This window comes from Rattus norvegicus, chromosome 1 (genome assembly GCF_036323735.1).
Source record: "Rattus norvegicus strain BN/NHsdMcwi chromosome 1, GRCr8, whole genome shotgun sequence".
Lineage (NCBI taxonomy): Eukaryota > Metazoa > Chordata > Mammalia > Rodentia > Muridae > Rattus > Rattus norvegicus.
In genome coordinates this window covers 115,308,579-115,331,537 of record NC_086019.1, presented here as the reverse complement: position 1 = coordinate 115,331,537, position 22,959 = coordinate 115,308,579, and the positions used below count along the sequence as shown (strand labels likewise).

Sequence of the window (22,959 nt, the reverse complement as noted above, 5' to 3'; positions counted from 1 at the left end):
GACTCTCAAACAGTAGGCATGTCTCCAAACAGATTAATTGGCTAAATACTTAGCCTGTTTCCTCAAAAAGTTATATCATTCCTAAGAAATACTCTGTTTTGGTGATCTAATATATTTGAAGAGAAATTTCATATTATATATTATCTTTTAAAGGAACCCTAAAGAGAAATAAATTCCAGAATACAATATTCCATTCTCTGCCCAATCTGTCAGTAGGTAAGTCAATTAATGTTAAATGGCAACCCCTTAAAATTGTATTATCCCTTCTAACCGCTGTGTCAGATGCACTGTCATACAACATGACTCATTTATTTGCATTGCAACAGCTGTTTATAAAGAAATAGGCAGGAAACCATTACAACACTGTTAAAGTCCATTTCAACAGGGATAAATATCATTTTCCCTCAAAGGAGGCTTAATGAAAATGAGGTTATTATAGCCTAAGAACAAAATGAAGTTTGTGCCATTAACTTTGGCCATTTACTGAGACTCGAGGGGAGTTTTTACAGTGGGTCCCATCTTCTCTGAGTTTCTATGGTTACTAAAAACGAAATCTCATTATAAGAAATAGATTTTTATAATGGCAAGTAATCTGATGATATTCAATCAATATCTATGCCTATGGTCTATTAGGTAATTATGTATAAGTTGTGCAGATAGGCAGGGGTAGGCACACAGTAAGGAGAGGAGAAGCAGAATAGAAAGTGTGGATAATATTTCAGAAAAGACAAGTAACTAAGACCAGAGATTGAGTTCCTTTCATATCAAGAGTTGAGTTCCTTTCATATCACTTGCTATCTATGTGCTTGTTGGTTGGGATACTGTGCTATTACATGCTTTAGATCCCCTAAATATAAGTAGATACAATGTTAATTCTTAGAAGAACTCTTGAGGCAGTACATCCAACAGGCATCTCAGGACATGGATAGGGTCTAATGAACAGTATAACTGTCCATGATGATGGAATATTTCTGTTACACTTTATATCTAAATATACACTTGAATGTCATGTTCTGTGTCACTAATGAAGATAGTTGAGTATTAAGAGGTAGAATATTAGCAGGTACCAGATTGCTGGGGCCTTTGTAGAATTTACTGGTTATGATTAAATGGTAAAGAAGATTAGTAAATTAATCTTTCTGTTTCTAACTCTTCTCTCTCTCTCTGCCCCCTTCTCTCTCTATCTCTGTCTGTTTGTACGATGTCTGTTTCACACACATACACATAATTTCACCTGCAGTTCCATTTCTTATGAATCAAACATCTCAAAGTGTGTTCTTCTATCCTAACATATTTTCCTTACAATAGACCCCTGTGCTGTGGACTCTGATATTGTTAAAGCTGCAGAGCACTGCTTAAAATAATGACCTTATTTCATAACTTTTCATATCAAGACTATATTCAGTACCCACTGTTAATAATTCAGGAAAACATTCAGAAGCCCTCATAACTGCCAACCAGCATAACATTACATCTATAACTTTTGGTGGTACAGGGGAAAGTCTTTACTATCTGACGATGGAAGGTAAATAATGCATTCTAACTTTGAAAGAGCAGTACTTAGAAAACTTCATCATAGCCATTGGTATAGAAAGTAATCAAACTGTAAGTAGAATGTAGTTGCCCTCTCTACAATCAGTTCCTGCCTTTCATTTTTCATTGTTTTTTATTCTTATAGAAACAAGAATCATCCTTTTGCCATTCTGGGGATCTCCAAGCTCAAGTCCAGATTTATTATATAACTAGGGTGATGTACAGAACTCACCATAAGATTGATGATGGCAAAATATTACAAAGTTATGTCAGAACATGGAAAATGGACTTTGTACAATACGTCAATACACTTACACATAAACTTGCATGGGCCAGGCAGACTTTTTTTTTTCAATAAAGTCACAAGGTATCCACTTAGTTTCTCTGGTAATGAATTGTGATCACACATGTAATGTTATCCACTCCTGAACCTCAACTAAGACTCACTGCTCAAGGATCATAATAGAGCCAGTCACATAGAAACTGAGCCTTCTTTTAATATATGGCAGAATTTTAGACTCTTAGAAAGACACTGAGGTGTTTTGGTAAACCATACTATTTGTGCAAACATATAGGTAGGGTGAATTTTTCTTTCTAGTTATGAAACTATGGACATATTCCTAACGCCCAGTCACCATTAATAACCAGTCTTTTAAGCAGATTTTTCTAAGGATAGTTGTCTTAGAAATGCATAGTGGTTCTCACCCACAAGATCGGTCTGAAGATTTGCTAATGACATGGTGAGCAATCACTGTGCAAGAGGAATGCCTGGAGTTGGGAAAGGAGTGCCTTAGAAGACTGAGTGAAATCCCAGCAGATGCACCAGGTGATATCAGTTTTGTAAGAAGTAGCATGGGTGCATTAATCTCTGCTTACTGTGGAACAGATTAGCTACCGGTCACATAAGGAGAGCGCAAATCCATAAGTTGTACTTTCAGAAGTGTCATCCTCTCATATTGCTTATTATAAATCGTTGTCCTAAGAGTCTGAGGTTGATATAAATTCAAAGCTCTGAGCTTTTTACTCAGAAAATTCACTTCAGCAAATTGAAGGTATGTCACAGAAGTCTGTGCTGCTCCAGTTGGGAGTCTAATAGTGTTAGTTTGATTTAATGTAAAAAAAAAAAAAACTTCCACATTTGTATTTCTGGATTGGGTTCACTTGAGGACAGAGCTTTATTCTAATTATTAAGTTGATTATGCTCATTATTTTCTTAACCTACATTTTATCAAATCACATCTTACAGAAGAAAATCCTAACATAACCTAGTTTTAGTCCTCAGATTATTCTCAGCAGGTTGGCTTCTTATGGCTGACATCCCGCACTTTGAGAATATATTCGGATGAGCAACTTCATGCCCACCTTTAAATCAATTATTCTGAATACTTTCTGATGGCTTGAAGGGCTCAAGTGACATATCCACACTCATAAATTCTTAAAATGCTATTTTTTGTATCAGTGATCTGATAAAGATCACAAGTTTGAGTTAGGACCAAAAGCAATAGAAGAGGTATTAAGTTATTTCACTTACAGAGAGTTAAATCCACGTAATTATAATAGCACAGTCAGTCATGAGCCTTGCACGTTTTTAATTTGTTTATTCAACCACTATGTATAGGACACATAACAAGTCTTTATAGACTCTCTACAGATAAGGTAATAGACTGATCAAATTCTTCTACACACAAATGAGAGGTTCTAGAGATAAAACTTTTTTTTTTGGTTTTAGATATTTTTATTTCTTCAATTTTTTTATTATCCGGAGTGACTGAAATAAAACATACAGTTGAGTCACATCATTATTGTCATTATGGAAATGGCTTTAAGAGAAAACTGGTCAGATGAATATTATTGCTTCCCACTTTTCAACTGGTAAATAGTTGCCATTGATAAAACAGACAAGCCCAGAGAATCTGTCCAGAATGTTTAAGAATATGGTCTATTATACAACATGCCTGGGAGAACACCTAGGACATAATTATGTGTACTTCTTGATCTCATCATACAAGACAAGCACAAAGGCACCACCCATGCCTCTGAGAACGTTGGACCATGCACGCTTGAAAAAGGCCTTGCTTCCTTTGTCTCGAGTGATCTTCCGCCAGCAGTCAAGCGTGCCTGTATACATGATATCAGCTCCTTTGCATCCAGACTGCATCATCATACGACGGCGAACCATGTCAAAAGGCTAGGATGTCAGGCCAGCAACATCAGTGACAGACTGCAATTATTGAGCTGATGAAGATGTGAGTATTCTTGGGATCTGGGAGCATTCCCTTTGCAGTGTTATAGATACCAAAGTAGGCAGTCAGTAGATGATAATGCCCTGTACTGACATACTAAAGCCTTGGTACAGGCCCTTAATCCCATCAGATTTGTAGATCTTAACCAGGCAGTCACCAAGGCCTTTGAATTCCCTTTCAGCTCTAGCTTTGCCCACATCAGCTGCTAGACTGGTACTGGCAAAATCAAGAGGGTACACAAAGCACAAGGATGTGGCCCCAGCAGCACCACTTGATGTCAGGTTCCCTGCAAAGTCCCGCCAAAACTGGGTCCTCTTGTCCACACCACCCAAAAAAGATCTGCTTGTATTTATCTATGAAGGCAAAGTTGAGAGCCTGGGTGGGGAAGTATCTGATGACATTGGCCAGGTTACCACGCCAGAAGGACAGGACTCCCTGTCCTTGGGGATACAAACCACACAGTCTATGATGCCCTTGTATTGCTTATCTGCCGAGATTTGCTTGCTGCCATGCTGCACCTGCAGCAGCAGCGGCTTGAGCTGCTCGATGGGTGCTACCACCATCTTGGAGATGGCCACGGCCACTTCACCAGCCAAGAAGTCCTTGGCGAAGGACACAGCGGCATCTGTCATGTTGAAAGCAAAAAAGATGAGGCAGGCGAGTGCAGGACAGGACTGGGTTGACAACCGGCTTTGACTCCCGGACTCTGGGCAAGATAAAACTTCTTACATATAAGTAAAATATATCAACTCTACACATATATTACCTCCCTGTTTATGTCATAAATTTATTTTCACACAAACATATAAATCAAATTAAGAATATAAAAGGATAAAAACAGGCTTCTAAATTTAGTTGAACCAACAAAACTCAACAGAATAGTATAATATATTCATTGAATGTAGATCTAAAAATGAGGTATATGACTAGTGCAGTAAATGTATTCAAAAGAGTGAATTGTAACAGAAAGCATCCTCATAACTAGAAACATAAATGAGGTCAGTGTTTTGAGTCATGCTTGTCATGAAAAAGCTAGAATCAATCAGAAAAGGCCAAGAAGAGTAGGCGAGTTCAAGAAGGGCCAGTTTCCCAACACAGTTTTTGTCTTGAAAAAGTTATATAATTAAGGTTTCAGTGAGGTATAATTAACAGTATGAATGTGTAGAATATCCAAGACTGACTCATATGTTTAAGTTTGGTTCTGAGCTTATGTCACTATTATAATTTCATTAGATTATAAGGAAGATAACCTCATAAATGGATTAATTTATTGATGAGTGTCTCTTAGAATTACTTTTTAGGACATGGGCTACAATGGGTGAGGAAGACCATTGCCTTTAAGTATGTTTGTTATTACCAACTGTTATTTCTATTCTCTCTGCTGGTAAAAAAGATGAGTATAGTTTTTCTCAACAACACCTTTCTGTCGTACTATTGTACCTTACTGGGGTGGGGGTGGGGTCTCTGATTCAATATAGTAACCATGTACTGAAACCCTGAAGCCATAAGCCAAAGCAAACTTTTGAAATACATTCTTGTTATGTATGTTGTTGTAGCAAGGGGAAGACGATATGCAGAGAGAAGTGCTGGTGGATGGGTGTGCACTTGTCACTATCCCTGAGAAGTAGTTCAGACACATTTGCAGCTGTTTTGAAAGTGAATTCACGAAAAAAAGCTATGAACAAGCCACATAAGCTCAGAGTACAGTAATCCAGGTTGATTGATGGTTCTGGTGGGAGCTAAGAAAGCAAGGATATTTACAAGAGCTTGTCCAGCAGGGAATGGGGTTTTAGTTGTAAATGAAACTTTCCCTGGGAGCACATTAGAAGCCACCTGTGTTATTTTTTGGCAAAGCATTTGTCTCTCCATTTTGCCTGTGACCTGAGGTTTTGCGTGAGGCTGAACAAAAGCTGATTAAGAGTTTAGTGTGACAGGGAAAAGTTCAAGGCAGGACAACTTCAGACAGTGCAGTGCGTGTTTCTGGTTACACTTAATGAGATTTATAGTGAGAAGAAATAAAAATGTGGCACATGATATTCAATAAAACTTGGCTAGAAGACAAAAACGTGTAATGTTTTCACTAATGTTGTAGGTGCCTAATCTCATTACAACTTGACATGCCATGTTTAGTTGATGTTTAGGGAGGCCTGCCCTTTTTCTGAAGGGAACGAAGGAGGAGTGGAGGGGGTAGTAGAAGAGGGATCTAGAATGGGGGCAGGCAAAGGGAGGCAGGGGAAACTACAGTCAGGATGTAATATGTGAGATAAATTAATAGAAAAATATAGACTTGTAAATATTTTGAGAATATTTGTTTTCTGATCTTCCCCGAGAAATCTACCATAGCTGTGTTATCCAAAGAAAAGACAACCAGGCATTCTGAGACTATTGAAGCCATTGTCCAAAGTGATCATATGAATGTACCTTCGGTACCATGCCTTGATACATTTTACTTGGTGTTATTTATTTTAGCCACAGGAAGGAAGTTATAAGGGCATGGAACCTTCTGCTCATACTTCAAAGAAGAACTGGAGAGTCATGGCATTGAGTGACAGGATTATGTTCTCTGTGGAAAGCCCCCATTAAAGCAGTGTGTGTGAACCTAAAAGTGAATTTACAGTCTTTTTGGAAAATGACATTAAGTCAGAGTTCCCAGGAATTTGGAACACATATTTGACAAAAGGAACACACAATGAGAGACCTTTGTTCAAAAGAAAGATTATGTGAACTGTAACCTAAAGAGGGCATAGTAATGGGGCTTGTCAACCCTTGCTAGCTCATGAACCACCAAGTAATCACAGATATCAGAAATAGTTGTGCGGTGTTTGGTACTTTGTCTGCAGGCATCCTATCTTACATTGAGCCAGTCTTTTATGATGTTCTGTTCTTTTATTTTGGATCGAAACATTTACCCTCTTATCAATAATATGTGAGTTAGACATTGAATTAGTTGGATCAAACAGAAAAGTTTACCTGATTCAAGGAGAAAACTTGGATTGGTGATTAGTCTAGCGGCAAGCACAACCAGCTCTTTGAGATGTACTAAGTAGTTTTTACAGTATGAGGCAGACATGAACATTAAGAGATTGATAGTGATTATGCATTGAATATAAATTATTCATTGCAGGCTCATGTCCTCAATACTCAATTCGCAGGTTATGATTCTGTTTTTAATGTTTAGGAGGTAGGGTCTGGGTAGTGAAAGTAGGTGAATAGAGGACCTGTGAAATCATACCTATTCCTGGTACTGACCTGCTTCATCTGTTTTAACATGTAAATATGTAAGACTTCATTTTCTCCCATCATAGATGGAGCTGATTGGACCTACTTCTTCAGTTCATAATGAGCTGAAAGCCCCAGTAAACTGAGAAAAAAGAAGCTTTTTTTCTCTCAAGTTTCTTTTTTTATGCATTTTTAAATTTACGTTTTAAATGTTATCCCATTTTCCGGTTTCCCCTCCAGAAACCTGCGATCCCACCCTGCCTGCTTCTATGAGAGTGCTCCCTAACCCAGCCACCCACTCCCTCCCACCTCCCTGCTCTGATTTTCCTTTACAACTGGGCATCAAGTGTTCACCAGACCAAGGGCCTCTTCTCCCAGTGATGCCCAAAGAGGCCATCCTATGATTCATATGTGCCTGGAGCCATGGGTCCCTCCATGTGTACTCTTCTGTTGGTGATTTAGTCCCTGGGAGCTCTGGGGTGTCTGGATGATTGACATAGTTGTTCTGCCTATGGGGCTGCAAACCCTTTCAGCTCATTCAGTCCTTTCTCTAACTCCTCCATTGGGGACCCCGTACTCAGTCCAGTGGTTGGCTGTGAGCATCTATCTCTGTATTTATCAGGTTCTGGCAGAGGATCTCAGGTGATAGCTATATCACACACTTGTCAGCATGTATTTAACATTCACAATAGTGTCTGGGTTTGGTGACTGTATATGGGGTGAATCCCCAGGTGGGGAAGTCTCTGGATGGCCTTTTTTTCAGTCTCTGCTCAATATCTTATCTCCATATTTCCTCCTGTGAGAAATTTGTTCCTCCTTTTAAAAAGAATGAAGAATCCAACATTGTTCTTCCATCTTTTTTTATATTTGACATTTTTCCCTCCATCTATATTAAATTGGTTATTTCTCATTTACATTTCAATTGTTATTCCCTTTCCCAACATCCCCCTAACCCCTCAGCATCCCCTTCTATATGGTTGTTCCCCTCCCCATTCTCCCCCCATTACTGCCCTCCCCCCAACAATCACGTTCACTCGGGGTTCAGTCTTGGCAGGACCAAGGGCTTCCCCTTCCACTGGTGCTCTTACTAGGCTATTCATTGCTACCTATGAGGTAGGAGCCCAGGTTCAGTCCATGTATAGTCTTTGGGTAGTGGCTTAGTCCTTGGAAACTCTGGTTGGTTGGCATTGTTGTTCATATGGGGTCTCAAGTTCCTTCAAATTTTCTCAGTCCTTTCTCTGATTCCTTCAACGGGGGTCCTGTTCTCAGTTCAGTGGTTTGCTGCTGGCATTCGCCTATGTATTTGCTGTATTCTGGCTGTTTCTCTCAGGAGAGATCACATCCTATTCCTGTTGGCTTGCACTTCTTTGCTTCATCCATCTCATCTAGTTTGGTGGCTGTATATGTATGGGCCACATGTGGGGCAGATTATGAATGGGTTTTCCTTCTGCCTCTGTTCTAAACTTTGCCTCCCTATTCCCTGCCAAGGGTATTCTTGTTCCCCTTTTAAAGAATGAGTGAAGCATTCACATTTTGATCATCTGTCTTGAGTTTCATGTGTTCTATGCATCTAGGGTATTTCAAGCATTTGGGCTAATAGCCACTTATCAGTGAGTGCATACCATGTGTGTTTTTCTGTGATTGGGTTACCTCACTCAGGATGATATTTTCCAGTTCCAACCATTTGTTGATGAATTTCATAAAGGCATTGTTTTTGATAGCTGAGTAATATTCCATTGTGTAAGTGTACCACATTTTCTGTATTCATTCCTCTGTTGAAGGGCATCTGGGTTCTTTCCAGCTTCTGGCTATTATAAATAAGGCTGCTATGAACATAGTGGAACACGTGTCTTTTTTATATGTTGGGGCATCTTGTGGGTATATGCCCAAGAAAGGTATAGCTGGATCCTCAGGTAGATCAATGTCCAATTTTCTGAGGAACCTCCAGACTGATTTCCAGAATGGTTGTACCAGTCTGCAACCCCACCAACAATGGAGGAGTGTTCCTCTTTCTCCACATCCTCACCAGCATTTGTTGTCACCTGAGTTTTTGATCTTAGCCATTCTCACTGGTGTGAGGTGAAATCTCAGGGTTGTTTTGATTTGCATTTCCCTTATGACTAAAGATGTTGAACATTTCTTTAGGTGTTTCTCAGCCATTCGGCATTCCTCAGCTGTGAATTCTTTGTTTAGTTCTGAACCCCATTTTTTTTGGTTCTTTTTTTCGGAGCTGGGGACCGAACCCAGGGCCTTGCGCTTCCTAGGTAAGCGCTCTACCACTGAGCTAAATCCCCAGCCCCTGAACCCCATTTTTTAATAGGGTTATTTGTCTCCCTGTGGTCTAACTTCTTGAGTTCTTTGTATATTTAAGCCCTCTATCTGTTGTAGGATTGGTAAAGATCTTTTCCCAATCTGTTGATTGCTGTTTTGTCCTAACCACAGTGTCCTTTGCCTTACAGAAACTTTGCAGTTTTATGAGATCCCATTTGTCGATTCTTGATCTTAAAGCATAAGCCATTGGTGTTTTGATCAGGAAACTTTCTCCAGTGCCCATGTGTTCAAGATGTTTCCCCACTTTTTCTTCTATTAGTTTGAGTGTATCTGGTTTGATGTGGAGGTCCTTGATCCACTTGGACTTAAGTTTTGTACAGGGTGATAAGCATGAGTTGATCTGCATTCTTCTACATGCTGAGCTCCAGTTGAACCAGCACCATTTACTGAATGCTATCTTTTTTCCATTGGATGGTTTTGGCTCCTTTGTCAAAAATCAAGTGACCATAGGTGTGTGGGTTCATTTCTGGGTCTTCAGTTCTATTCAACTGGTCTGTCTGTCTCTGTACCAATACCATGCAGTTTTTTATCACTATTGCTCTGTAATACTGCTTGAGTTCAGGGATAGTGATTCCCCCTGAAGTCCTTTTATTGTTGAGGATAGTTTTAGCTATCCTCTGCTTTTTGTTATTTCAGATGAACTTGCAAATTGTTCTGTCTAACTCTCTTAAGAATTGGGTTGGAATTTTGATGGGGATTGCATTGAATCTGTAGATTGCTTTTGGTAAAATAGCCATTTTTGCTATATTAATCCTGCCAATCCATGAGTGTGGGACATCTTTCCATCTTCAGAGATCTTCTTCTATTTCTTTTTTCAGAGGCTTGAAGTTTTTATCATAAAGATCTTTTACTTGCTTTTTAAAGTCACACCGAGGTATTTTATATCATTTGGGACTATTGTGAAGGATGTCATTTCCCTAGTTTCTTTCTCAGCTTGTTTCTCTTTTGTGTAGAGGAAGGCTAGTGATTTATTTGAGTTAATTTTATACCCAGCCTCTTTGCTGAAGGTGTTTATCAGGTTTAGTAGTTCTCTGGTAGAACTTTTGGGATCACTTAAATATACAATCATATCGTCTGCAAAGAGTGATATTTTGACTTCTTCCTTTCCAAATTGTATCCCTTTGATCTCCTTTAGTTGTCTGATTGCTCTGGCTAGGACTTCAAGAACTATATTGAATAAGTAGGGAGAGAGTGGGCAGCATTTTCTAGTCCCTGATTTTTGTGGGTTTGCTTCAAGTTTCTCTCCATTTAGTTTAATATTAGCTATTGGTTTTCTATATATGGCTTTTACGATGTTTAGGTATGTGCCTTGAATTCCTGTTCTTTACACGACTTTTATCATGAAGGAGTGTTGAATTTTGTCAAATGCTTTCCCAGCATCTAATGAAATGATCATGTGGTTTTAACCTTTCACTTTGTTTATATAGTGGATTACATTGATGTTTTTCTGTATATTAAACCATTCCTGCATGCCTGGCATGAAGCCTACTTGATCATGATGGATGATTGTTTTGATGTGCTCTTGGATTCGGTTTGCCAGAATTTTATTGAGTATTTTTGCGTCGATATTCATAAGGGAAATTGGTCTGAAGTTCTCTTTCTGTTTTGGGTCTTTGTGTGATTTAGGTATAAGAGTAATTGTGGCTTCTTAGATGGAATTCGGTAGTGCTCCATCTGTTTCAATTTTGTGGAATAGTTTGGATAATATTGGTATGAGGTCTTCTATGAAGGTTTGATAGAATTCTGCACTGAACCCATCTGGACCTGGGCTCTTTTTGGTTGGGAGACCTTTAATGACTGCTTCTATGTATTTAGGAGTTATGGGGTTGTTTAAATGGTTTATCTGTTCCTGATTTAACTTTGGTACCTGGTATCTGTTTAGGAAATAGTCCATTTCCTTCAGATTTTCAAGTTTTGTTGAATATAGGCTTTTGTAGTAGGATCTGATGATTTTTCGAACTTCCTCTGACTCTGTTGTTATGTCTCACTTTTCATTTCTGGTTTTCTTAATTTGGACACATTCTCTGTGTCCTCTCATTAGTCTGGCTAAGGGTTTATCTATCTTGTTCATTTTCTCGGAGAAATGTTGATTCTTTGTATAGACCTTTTTGTTTCTACTTGATTGATTTCAGCTCTGAGTTTCATTATTTCCTGCCAGCTATTCCTCTTTGGTGTGTTTGCTTTTTTCGTTCTAGAGCTTTCAGGTGCATTGTCAACCTGCTATTGTGTGCTCTGTTGTTTCCTGATATTTTTGTTGTTAGAGGTGGAATTATGTTTTTGTGACTCTCTTCTTTTGGGTTAGTTGAAAGTAGATTACTTTCCTGTTTTTCCTAGGTTGTAGCTTCCTTATTTGTATTGGAATTTTACATCTATCATGCTTTGTAGGGCTAAATTTGTGGAAATATTTTGTGTAAATTTTGTTTGTCATGGAATATCATGTTTTTTCCATCTATTGTAATGGAAAGTTTTCTGAATGTGTTAGCCTGGGCTGTCATTTGTGTTCCCTTAAGGTCTATATGACTTCTGCCCAGGATCTTCTAGCTTTCACAGACTCTGTTGAGAAGTTTGGTGTAATTCTGATAGGTCTGCCCTTGTATGTTACCTCACCTTTTCCTCTTACAGCTTTTCATATTCTTTCTTTGTTTAGTGCATTTGGTGTTTTTAATATTATGTGACAGGAAGCATTTCTTTTCTTGTCTAATCTATTTGGAGTTCTGTAGGCTTCTTGTATTTTTATGGGCACGTCTTTCTTTAGGTTAGAGAAGTTTTCTTCTATAATTTTGTTCATGATATTTAATGGCCCTTTAATTTAAGAATCTTCACTCTCTTCTATACATATCATTAGATTTGATCTTCTCATTGTGTCCTGAATTATCTGGATGTTTTGGGCTAGGATATTTTTGTGTTTTTTCCATTTTCTTTGTCAGTTGTGTCAGTGTTTTCTATGGTAACTTCCGCCCCTGAGATTTTTCTCTTCTATCTCTTGTATTCTGTTGGTGATGCTTATGTCTATGACTCCTATACTCTTTCCTATGTTTTCTGTCTCCAAGGTTATCTCCCTTTGTGATTTCTTTATTCTTTCTATTTTCATTTTTAAATCCAGCATGGTTTGTTCAATTCCTTCACCTGTTTTGTTGTGTTTTCTTATAATTCTTTAAGGGATTTTTGTGTTCCTCTTTATGGGCTTCTACTTGTTTACTTGTGTTGTCCTGTATTTCTTTAAGGGAGTTATTTATTAATATAAAGTACCTCAGTGTGACTTTAACCAAGCAAGTAAAAGATCTGTACAATAAGAACTTCAAGACTCTGAAGAAAGAAATTGAAGACGTCCTCAGAAGATGGAAAGATCTCCCATGCTCATGGATTGGCAGGATTAATATAGTAAAAATGGCCATTTTACCAAAGTAATCTATAGATTCAATGCAATCCCCATCAAAATACCAATCCAATTCTTCAAAGAGTTAGACAGAACAATTTGCAAATTCATCTGGAATAACAAAAAACCCAGGATAGCTAAAGCTATCCTCAACAATAAAAGGACTTCAGGGGGAATCACTATCCCTGAACTCAAGCAGTATTACAGAGCAATAGTGATAAAAACTGCATGGTATTGGTACAGAGACAGACAGATAGACCAATGGAATAGAATTGAAGACCCAGAAATGAACCCACACACCTATGGTCACTTGATTTTTGACAAAGGAGCCAAAACCATCCAATGGAAAAAAGATAGCATTTTCAGCAAATGGTGCTCATTCAACTGGAGGTCAACATGTAGAAGAATGCAGATTGATACATGCTTATCACCCTGTACAAAGCTTAAGTCCAAGTGGATCAAGGACCTCCACATCAAACCAGATACACTCAAACTCATAGAAGAAAAACTAGGGAAGCATCTGGAACACATGGGCACTGGAAAAAATTTCCTGAACAAAACACCAATGGCTTATGCTCTAAGATCAAGAATCGACAAATGGGATCTCATAAAACTGCAAAGCTTCTGTAAGGCAAAGGATACCGTGGTTAGGACAAATCGGCAACCAACAGATTGGGAAAAGATCTTTACCAGTCCTACAACAGATAGAGGCCTTATATCCAAAATATACAAAGAACTCAAGAAGTTAGACCGCAGGGAGACAAATAACCCTATTAAAAAATGGGGTTCAGAGCTAAACAAAGAATTCACAGCTGAGGAATGCCGAATGGCTGAGAAACACCTAAAGAAATGTTCAACATCTTTAGTCAAAAGGGAAATGCAAATCCAAACAACCCTGAGATTTCACCTCACACCAGTGAGAATGGCTAAGATCAAAAACTCAGGTGACAGCAGATGCTGGCAAGGATGTGGAGAAAGAGGAACACTCCTCCATTGTTGGTGGGGTTGCAGACTGGTACAACCATTCTGGAAATCAGTCTGGAGGTTCCTCAGAAAATTGGACATTGAACTACCTGAGGATCCAGCTATACCTTTCTTGGGCATATACCCACAAGATACCCCAACATATAAAAAAGACACGTGCTCCACTATGTTCATCGCAGCCTTATTTATAATAGCCAGAAAATGGAAAGAACCCAGATGCCCTTCAACAGAGGAATGGATATAGAAAATGTGGTACATCTACACAATGGAATATTACTCAGCTATCAAAAACAATAACTTTATGAAATTCGTAGGCAAATGGTTGGAACTGGAAAATATCATCCTGAGTGAGGTAATCCAATCACAGAAAAACACACATGGTATGCACTCACTGATAAGTGGCTATTAGCCCAAATGCTTGAAATACCCTAGATGCATAGAACACATGAAACTCAAGACAGATGATCAAAATGTGAATGCTTCACTCCTTCTTTAAAAGGGGAACAAGAATACCCTTGGCAGGGAATAGAGAGGCAAAGATTAAAACAGACACAGAAGGAACACCCATTCAGAGCCTGCCCCACATGTGGCCCATGAAAATACAGCCATCCAATTAGACAAGATGGATGAAGCAAAGAAGTGCAGACCGACAGGAGCCGGATGTAGATCGCTCCTGAGAGACACAGCCAGAATACAGCAAATACAGAGGCGAATGCCAGCAGCAAACCACTGAACTGAGAATAGGACCCCCGTTGAAGGAATCAGAGAAAGAACTGGAAGAGCTCGAAGGGGCTCGAGACCCCATATGTACAACAATGCCAACCAACCAGAGCTTCCAGGGACTAAGCCACTACCTGAAGACTATACATGGACTGAATCTGGACTCTGACCTCATAGGTAGCAATGAATATCCTAGTAAGAGCACCAATGGAAGGGGAAGCCCTGGGTCCTGCTAAGACTGAACCCCCAGTGAACTAGACTGTTGGGGGGAGGGCGGCAATGGAGGGAGGGTGGGGAGGGGAACACCTATAAGGAAGGGGATGGGGGAGGGGGGTGTTTGCCCGGAAACCGGAAAGGGAATAACACTCGAAATGTATATAAGAAATACTCAAGTTAATAATAATAAAAAATTAGATAACAAATAAAAAAGAATCATAAGGATACATGAGGAATGCATACAAAGTATTTAGAATGGTACTGATTCATAATTAATGCTTTTAAATACTATGACCCACATCTCCATTTAATGGGAATTCTGCTGTTGTGTAGTCAGGACTTTCTGTATAGAGATTCAGTATCTGCAAGCTTACCTGCTGCTTCAGAAATCATTAGGTATTAGGAAAAGATTGGGGAAATGGTATCTATGTTGGATGTCATTGTCTTCACACCACCTAAAACAGCTAGTCATGCTGTGTCATATTCTTGACCCTTGAGGTGTTATATGACATCTAACAAGGATGGAAACTTGACGGAAGGATGACACAGACAAATGAACACAAGGACTCAGAAAGGACAAGTAGAGGGATAAAAAAAAAGGAAAAAAATGGAGTTATTTATGTTCTTCTTAAAGTCCTTTAACATCATCATGAGGTGTGATTTTAAATCAGAATCCCGTTTTTCCAGTGTGTTGGGGTTCCCTGGACTTGCTGTGTTGGGACAACGGGGTTGTGATGATGCCAAGTGGCCTTGGTTTCTGTTGCTTAGGTTCTTGCCCTTGCCTTTCACCATCTGCTTCTCTCTGGTGTTAGCTGGTCTTGCTTTCTTTGACAGTGGCTTGTGGCTCCCGTTATTCTCTGTGTCAGCACTCCAGGGCGACCATTTCTGTCCCAGTAGCATCTGAGAACAGAGGGCTGTGGCACAGGCTAAGCTCCGTGTGCAGACTGAAACTGGAAGCACAAGTTTCTTCTGTTTAGTATTTTGTTCAGAAATGCTAGAAATGTTATTAATTTAGAATTTTGGCCCAAGAGAAGGAAGGGATGAAATGATTCACCAGGCCTGTTTCTAGCTGGCTTTGTAGAGGATATGGGTTACAGAAGACATGGGTTCCATGTATGCTGGTACTATGTTGATGGAAAGGCAATGTAGAGGGCTAGAATGGCAAAAATGTAAAAAGTAAACATTATGTTTACAAGATTTCTGATGAAAATGTCAGAAGTGTCAGAAGAAGCGTTAATCCAGTCACACTCTGACAAAGAAACTAGTATTTTGCCTGTATATTTAAAACTTAAGTAGGTCTGATTTCAGAAATAGTAGACTAATGTATTTAGTGGGGAAAATTTCTAGATAGCAAAATATGCAAGCCAGAGCATGGTTATTCATGACTACTTTTAATTCATTTACAGTGAGAATACAGGCCAAAAGCAAAAGAGGAAAGATATTGACATGAACATGTTGGCCAAGAAAAAATTATGTTTAATGTGGCAAGAATTGCTAAGTAGTTTACCACCACTAAAGAGAAAGTATAACCTCTGAAAATGGAAAAAGCAGAGATGATTGAGAGTCGGGTGCCTTCCCACTGAAAGATTGAGATTATTAAAATGCAAATAATATTCAAAAAACTTTCATTTGAATAGAGAGATAATGAATTTCCATTCTGGGAAAGACAACTTAAGGAAATGAGGCCTTAAGCATCTTCAGCAAGGCAACCAGAGTCTAAACAATGCAGGTCTGATCCCGGAGGTTCAGTTATGGCTGGCACATGTACAGAGTGCATCCTGCATTTGAGAAAACCAAATGTCTTTGGGGTGAATGTTACTGTATGAATCTGAAATGTTACCCATGTTTTAAATGTGTTTCCAGGCATCAGTGTTGTTTTGATGGCAATAGATTTGGAACGTGAGGGATAGGTGATATAAATAGGTCATGGTGGAGGAATCTTGAAGTTTACTTCTTTGTTTATAGTCCACTTCCTCTGCTTCCTGGGTGGTGACATGTGAATAAACAGTTGCCTTGTGTGTCTGTCAACATTGGATGGGACTATACTACCCTGTCATACCTGCCTTGAGGGATGAAATATCTCTGGAAAGAGGATGAAAATAAAATTTTCCTTCTATATGGAGTTTCTTATCTGAACAACTAGAAATGTTAACTGATATAGTAATATATTCTAAACATTCTAAGGAACATTCAGTAAAACAGAAACCATCCTTTTCTCAAGGGAAATTATTCTATCCTGGGCCTCTATCTGACTCTTTCCCATGCTGTAGGGACCCTTTCCTCCTACAGTGTTGTCCTATCCAACCTGGCTACAAAGGGAGGTGCCTACTCTTACTGCAACTTGATATGCCATGCTTGGTTGATTCACATGGGAGGCCTGTCATTTTCTGAATAGAAAATATGAAGCATGGATGGGGTGAGGGCAAAAGACAGATGCTGGGGGTGCACGTGGTGCTAAGAGAGGAGAGAGGGGAAACTGTGGTACAGATGTAAAAAAGAAATGAATGAATGAATGTATTTATATATAAACATTAGAGAAAAAAGCATAAAATGGTGCAAAGTGGTATTGATATTAAAACAATCATTCTGACATCTCTCTTTTCCTACTTGTGGCAATTTGCCCTACTTTGTTGTTGCAAAATAGTGATCCTCCACATTAAACTTAATTAATTAGCATAAATGCTATAGAATATACTTTATATTTATATTTCTAAATATAATAATGTGAACTTATAAAGTTACTTGTTACGGTCCATATAAAGTTACTTGTGTGAGTTTTCAGGGCTGAGAAGTTGGTATTGGACAACAAATAGGTGTGTTCTTCACTTGAGAAGACTATTTTTCCCACTCTCAGCATTCCTTAGTTGTCATTAGTTCCTCCTGTAGGGTTGGCATCTCATGGACTTTCTACCTTTCAGATTGTCATGTCTGTTTGTAGAATAATTTTAAATAAGAAGAAAATGAATAAACAAGAGAAAAAAGAGAAATCATTCTGTCCTAAAGTGGTCCTTTAAAAAGGAGCAGAGAAACTGGGCAGAAGTTAAAAGTTCAGAATATTGTTGACCTCAGTATAGTGATACAGTCATGATATATTATGCCTCATTTCCCCCAACATAGTAGAAGTAAACAAAGACTTAAAATGCAGGCCTGAGAATTGAAAGTTGCCTATAATAGATGTGATTGTTCTTGCTTTGATCAATGAATGCCAACAACATTGCAATGTTTCTGCGATCACTGCAATGTGTTTCTACAAGTCAAAGCTAGGTGACCTAAAGGTTGAAATTAGTCTTTTGTAACATTTCCATAAAAAGGAAAAGCTGACACTGGTACTTCAAAATATTACTTAAGAAATAGAGCTATGTATATACTTTAGGTGTTTACATAAAAATTAAATTACATAGTGTTTATTGCTATTTTTATTATTATCATCTTTAATTTTTTTTTACAGTTCAGTCATTATCCCCTTCCTGTCCTCTGACAATTTCTCATTCCATTCCTCCTTCCCCATCTTGAAGAAGATGTCTCCACACCCCAAACCCCCTCACACCCTGCCAGGCCTCCCCATTTCCTAGGACTTCAAGTCTCTTAAGAGTTAGGTGCATCTTTTCTCACTGAAGTCAGACCAGGCAGTCCATTGCTGTATGTGTTGGGGGCCTTGGATCAGCCAAGGTATGCTGCCTGGTTGGTGGCTTAGTGTTAGAAATCTCAGGGCTCCAGGTTTGTTGAGATTGCTGGTCTTCCTATGGGGTTACTCTCCTCCTCAGCTTTCCTTAATTCAACTATAGGGGTCCCAGTCTTCAGACCATTGGTTGGGTGTAAGTATTTGATTCTGTCTCAGCTAGCTGCTTATTGGCCACTCAGAGGACAGCCATTCTAGGTTCCTGTTGGTAAGTACATCATAGCAACAGTAATAGTGTCAGGCCTTGGGGCCTCCCCTTGAGCTGGATTCCAATTTGGGCCTGTCATTAGACCTCTTTTTCCTTAGTCTCTTCTCCATTTTTCCCCCTGCAGTTCTTTTAGACAGGAACAATTCCGGGTCAGAGTTTTTGGCTGTGGGATGGCAACCTCACCCCTCCACTTGATGCCCTGTCTTTCTACTGGAGATGGATTCTACAAGTTTCAACTCCCTACTGTTGAACATTTCATCTAAGGCCACACTGTTATACATCTTAGTTAAATGGTTTTTTTTTTTTTTTTTTGCTTTTTTTCGGAGCTGGGGACTGAACCCAGGGCCTTGCGCTTCCTAGGCAAGCAGTTAAATGGTTTTTCTTACAATATTTAAAAAAATAAATTTATGACCTGACTTTTTATATTTAATATTACTTATTAGTGGGCTGGAGGGATAGCTTAGAATTTAAGGGCACTTACGTTATTGCAGAGGACTTAGTTTCTATTCCTGGTATACACATGTTGGTTCACAGTGTCCACAACTCCAGTTCTAGGGGAGGAAACACTTTCTTCTGACTTCCAAGGACACCAGGAAACACTGATGCACCTGAAGTAAAATAATTTAAAATGTATTACTTATTAGCATCAATAAACACAGTTTATAGTATATAACTGAGCTCATAATAGAGCATAATTAAATTTTAATAACTCTTATCTGAGTAAACAAAATATTTATTAAACTTTGAGATTTTATCAGAAATGGAAATTAATTTGTGCAATGAAACATGTGATTACAGCAATGAATAATTGCAAATTAATTTACTGTTACCAGTTAGAGGTTTGAAAAATGGGGTCACAGAATACATCATGATGCAGAACTATGAGAAGGAATTTTTCTTACATTCAATTTTCAGAAAATAATAAAACATGCCTGCCCTTCACACATGGTGATATTTACAATGATGCTCAATTTATAAAAAGCTGTGTGCATGTATTTTATAACATCTTTATATTTATATGTATATCATCAACTTAAATTTGTGGAAATGTGAAAACACAGGTATTTATTCATATTTAGTTCTGTAGTCATTGCAGAATACACCTAATTTCTACCTGTGTAAAATTTCATATCTGCAAGCATAGTCCTGATAGGTTGGCATACCCATTATTCACTGTGTGATAGCAGAAGTTAGTCTTAATTGCAGTTTTAGCATGATTTCAGTGTTTCATTTTACCAATGAGATGGTTCTTCAGTTAAAACGAGATTACTGAGAAGAAAATAATAAATATTCTGGATATAATAAAGGCCTGATAAATACTCACTGATATAAAATGCAAAGCCAGGGAATACAGAAAGGGGAAATGAATAAACTAAACGGAATTAATTTATTTGTCTGTCTCTACCTGCTTTCATTTGTCTTCACTTTGACTCTCTGTCTCTGTCACTCTTTGTCCTTCCTTTCCTTTTGTCCATGCTTTTTTCAAAAGTATTCCAAAGTGTTTTACAAATTGTTGATTTAGATTAATACACATTGATTACTTTAGTTTTGCAACAATGGCAGTTTGATGAGGAATAGAGATTTTCTGTCACCTTAAAAGAAGCACCCTTTTGTAAAATAGCCATATGTATGCAAAGGTTGTCCATGAAATTGTGCATAACTACCAGAGCTAAACCATTGTAGTTCTTCACAAAAACCCTTCTACATTCCGCAGAGCTTTAAATCACATACTATCTTTCCTGAACAACAAAAATTTATATCTCATCTCCCTTCTTTCACACATATCACATACAAAGTGATATATTACAATTTGGAAATAATTGATGGATCTATTATATATAGTAGTGATTGATTTTATTTTCAGGGAGATACATCTTACGTCAATGAACACAGAAAGAAGAAAGGGTGAGCTTGAGAATTAAACAAAGGAGTGAAACAAAAACTCTAGCAAAAATTTTGAAATCGTTAGCCGTTCTTCATTAGTGAAAAATTCAGCCTAATTAGAGACATACCTGTGTTTGAATATTTGGCAATCAAACATGAAGTTTAGCCGGTGATCATGTACGGATCTGGGTGCTTCTGCATGCAACTCACCACTTAATTAAACAGAAGACCTAGGGGGAGACAGCTGGGGCTGCACATTATGAAATGGGATGAACCGTGAATGCATCATTATTAAAATGATTATATATCCTTTCTTACATGCAAATTTCCACCAGTTCTGCCAGATCAATCAGCCCATTTCTATTTCTTTTGACAGGAATACTCCATCTGTCAAAATACAATAATTCAGGGGGGAAAAAGGAATCAAGATACACCTAAAATTATTCAGATGAGTAAATTTCCCAATGGCTTAAGCTTTTTATGAAAACAATCATTAGCCTGGATAGAATGGAAGGATTGTTATATTCTGTGTTTTCTTAAAATAAAAAAAGAAAAAAACCAATCTAGGAATAGTCTGGGACAAGATCTTTCCAGTCTCCATCTGCACCCAGAGCTAAGGCTGTCTCATACCCCTCTGGATCCAAAACCTGCCCAGAGAGAGCTGGTCTCCCAGGATTGCTCTCACTCCTAAGCACACAAGTGAGACCCTATTTTTGCTCCACTGACTTTCCAAAGAGGAACCCAATAATAAAAATGGGTTGCCAACAAATTTGGCATCCAAATACACCAGGAAACAAATCCAACTCTTTATGTTAATAGTGAAAATGTAGACCAGCCAATGAAATGATAAGTAGCACAGTTTAAGGGAGAAAAAGGAAACTGATACATTTTGTTTGTCTTTGTGTTTAATGGTGTGGGTAAGCAAACTGGGAAGGGCGGGTACTCTTTCTCTCCCTTTGAAGACTATGTTCTTAGACAGGAGACAAATAGAGATTGGTTAATGGAAACATTTCCATATTGTCCACATTTTCTCATTCTTTTAAGTCTATGGTTCCACACTTTTAACTGCTTATTTGCGCATTAAATAAACTGCTGCCCTTTTAGCTTGCAGTTTTTGGTGTCGTTACAGTGACTGAGTCATAGTTCTCGGTGTAATTCTAGAATTACATGACAGTTCCATTCCTGAACTCAGAAAAGGTGATTGCTCAAATAATTTCTGCACAAGTCTGGACCTGGACATTTGGTCATGGGGTGTGGAAAGGCCCCACTTTCCTTCAAATTTTGAAAGGTATCTAATTGTTATTGGGAGGACAGACAGACAATTTCTTCAATAAATTCACTACTCGTAAGGGGCACATCTAATAAATATGTCCCCATCCATGCTCATGTAAGCAATCCTAGTGAAATTCAGTGACAGATCAAGACAAACTTGATCACAAAGGGTGAGGAGGACAACAGACGGTGACCAAAAGTTACTGTGATTAAAATACATTACATGCATACATAAAAATACAGTAGAACTCATTATGTTTAACCACCACATACTTATATAAAATAAATAAATAAAAAAGATATGTCTAGAGCTCTGTTACAAAAATCACCACAATGCCTATAGTATATTTGTTTTTCTTACAGTAAGCTAATGCTTTAATTGCCCAGAATTAAATGGAAAAAATAAAGAACTTCAAGAGGTGAAGCAAATGAAAGATTTACATTTGGACATGAGTGTACAGCAGGTTTCTCTTGGTTTGGATTTGTGCTTACTCACTTTGATGCCACATTGAAAAAGAATCATTATTCTGTCTCTCTGAAGTCTTGCTCTCTAAGGACCTTAAAAAGTTATCAAAGTAAAGCAAAAGCATACTTAAAAGGAGAAACACATATGTCTTTCTCTAAAAGGCAGCTACAGTCCCCTTTTCTGTTTAACTAAGAGAACAGTAAAGCTGAAAGCTGAAATTCACCATCTTCCCAATGAACCTTGAAAACTGTCAGTCAGCTACACATTGCCTAGAAACACAGGTTTAGAAAAGTGTTCTTTAAGCACTATTATTTCATTTTTGAGACAAGGTCATTCAGTCATAATGATGTCCCTTGATTTATTCTGAACCTTGACCTACAATCTCACATTTTGATAAAAAATAGGGTAAAAAGAAACTATCTGAAAGATATAAGGTTTTCTTAATCAATAAGTCTGAATTTAAATGATGTCTTCAACAGCAAATTCATTATTTTTGAAATATACATTATTTTCAGCTTAGAATATATGTAATTATGTTTAACAAGTGTGAATCATATTCTTTGTGTGTTTTGGTAGGTACAAAAGGCAATACTACAATTTATGTAGTCTTTATTTTCAAATTTCCTATTATCTTAAATTAAAAAGTAAAACTTTTGGAAGCAGTTATAATTATAGTTAAGGTTTCTGAGTTAATGAGATGAATAGACTCATTTCAACGAAGTCTTTAGAGACAGAATAAAATGTGACCAGAAGAGGATATACGTATAAGAAGAGACATTTATTGAACATAGCAGACTATAACCACTAAATTCATTAACGTTTTTGATT

General features: G+C 38.0%; 1 pseudogene; it reads right to left on the bottom strand.

The window, feature by feature from the left end:
* Positions 1-3,496: 3,496 nt before the first annotated feature.
* On the bottom strand, positions 3,497-4,408 carry Slc25a5-ps3 (solute carrier family 25 member 5, pseudogene 3; annotated as a pseudogene).
* Between the last annotated feature and the right edge of the window lie 18,551 nt (positions 4,409-22,959).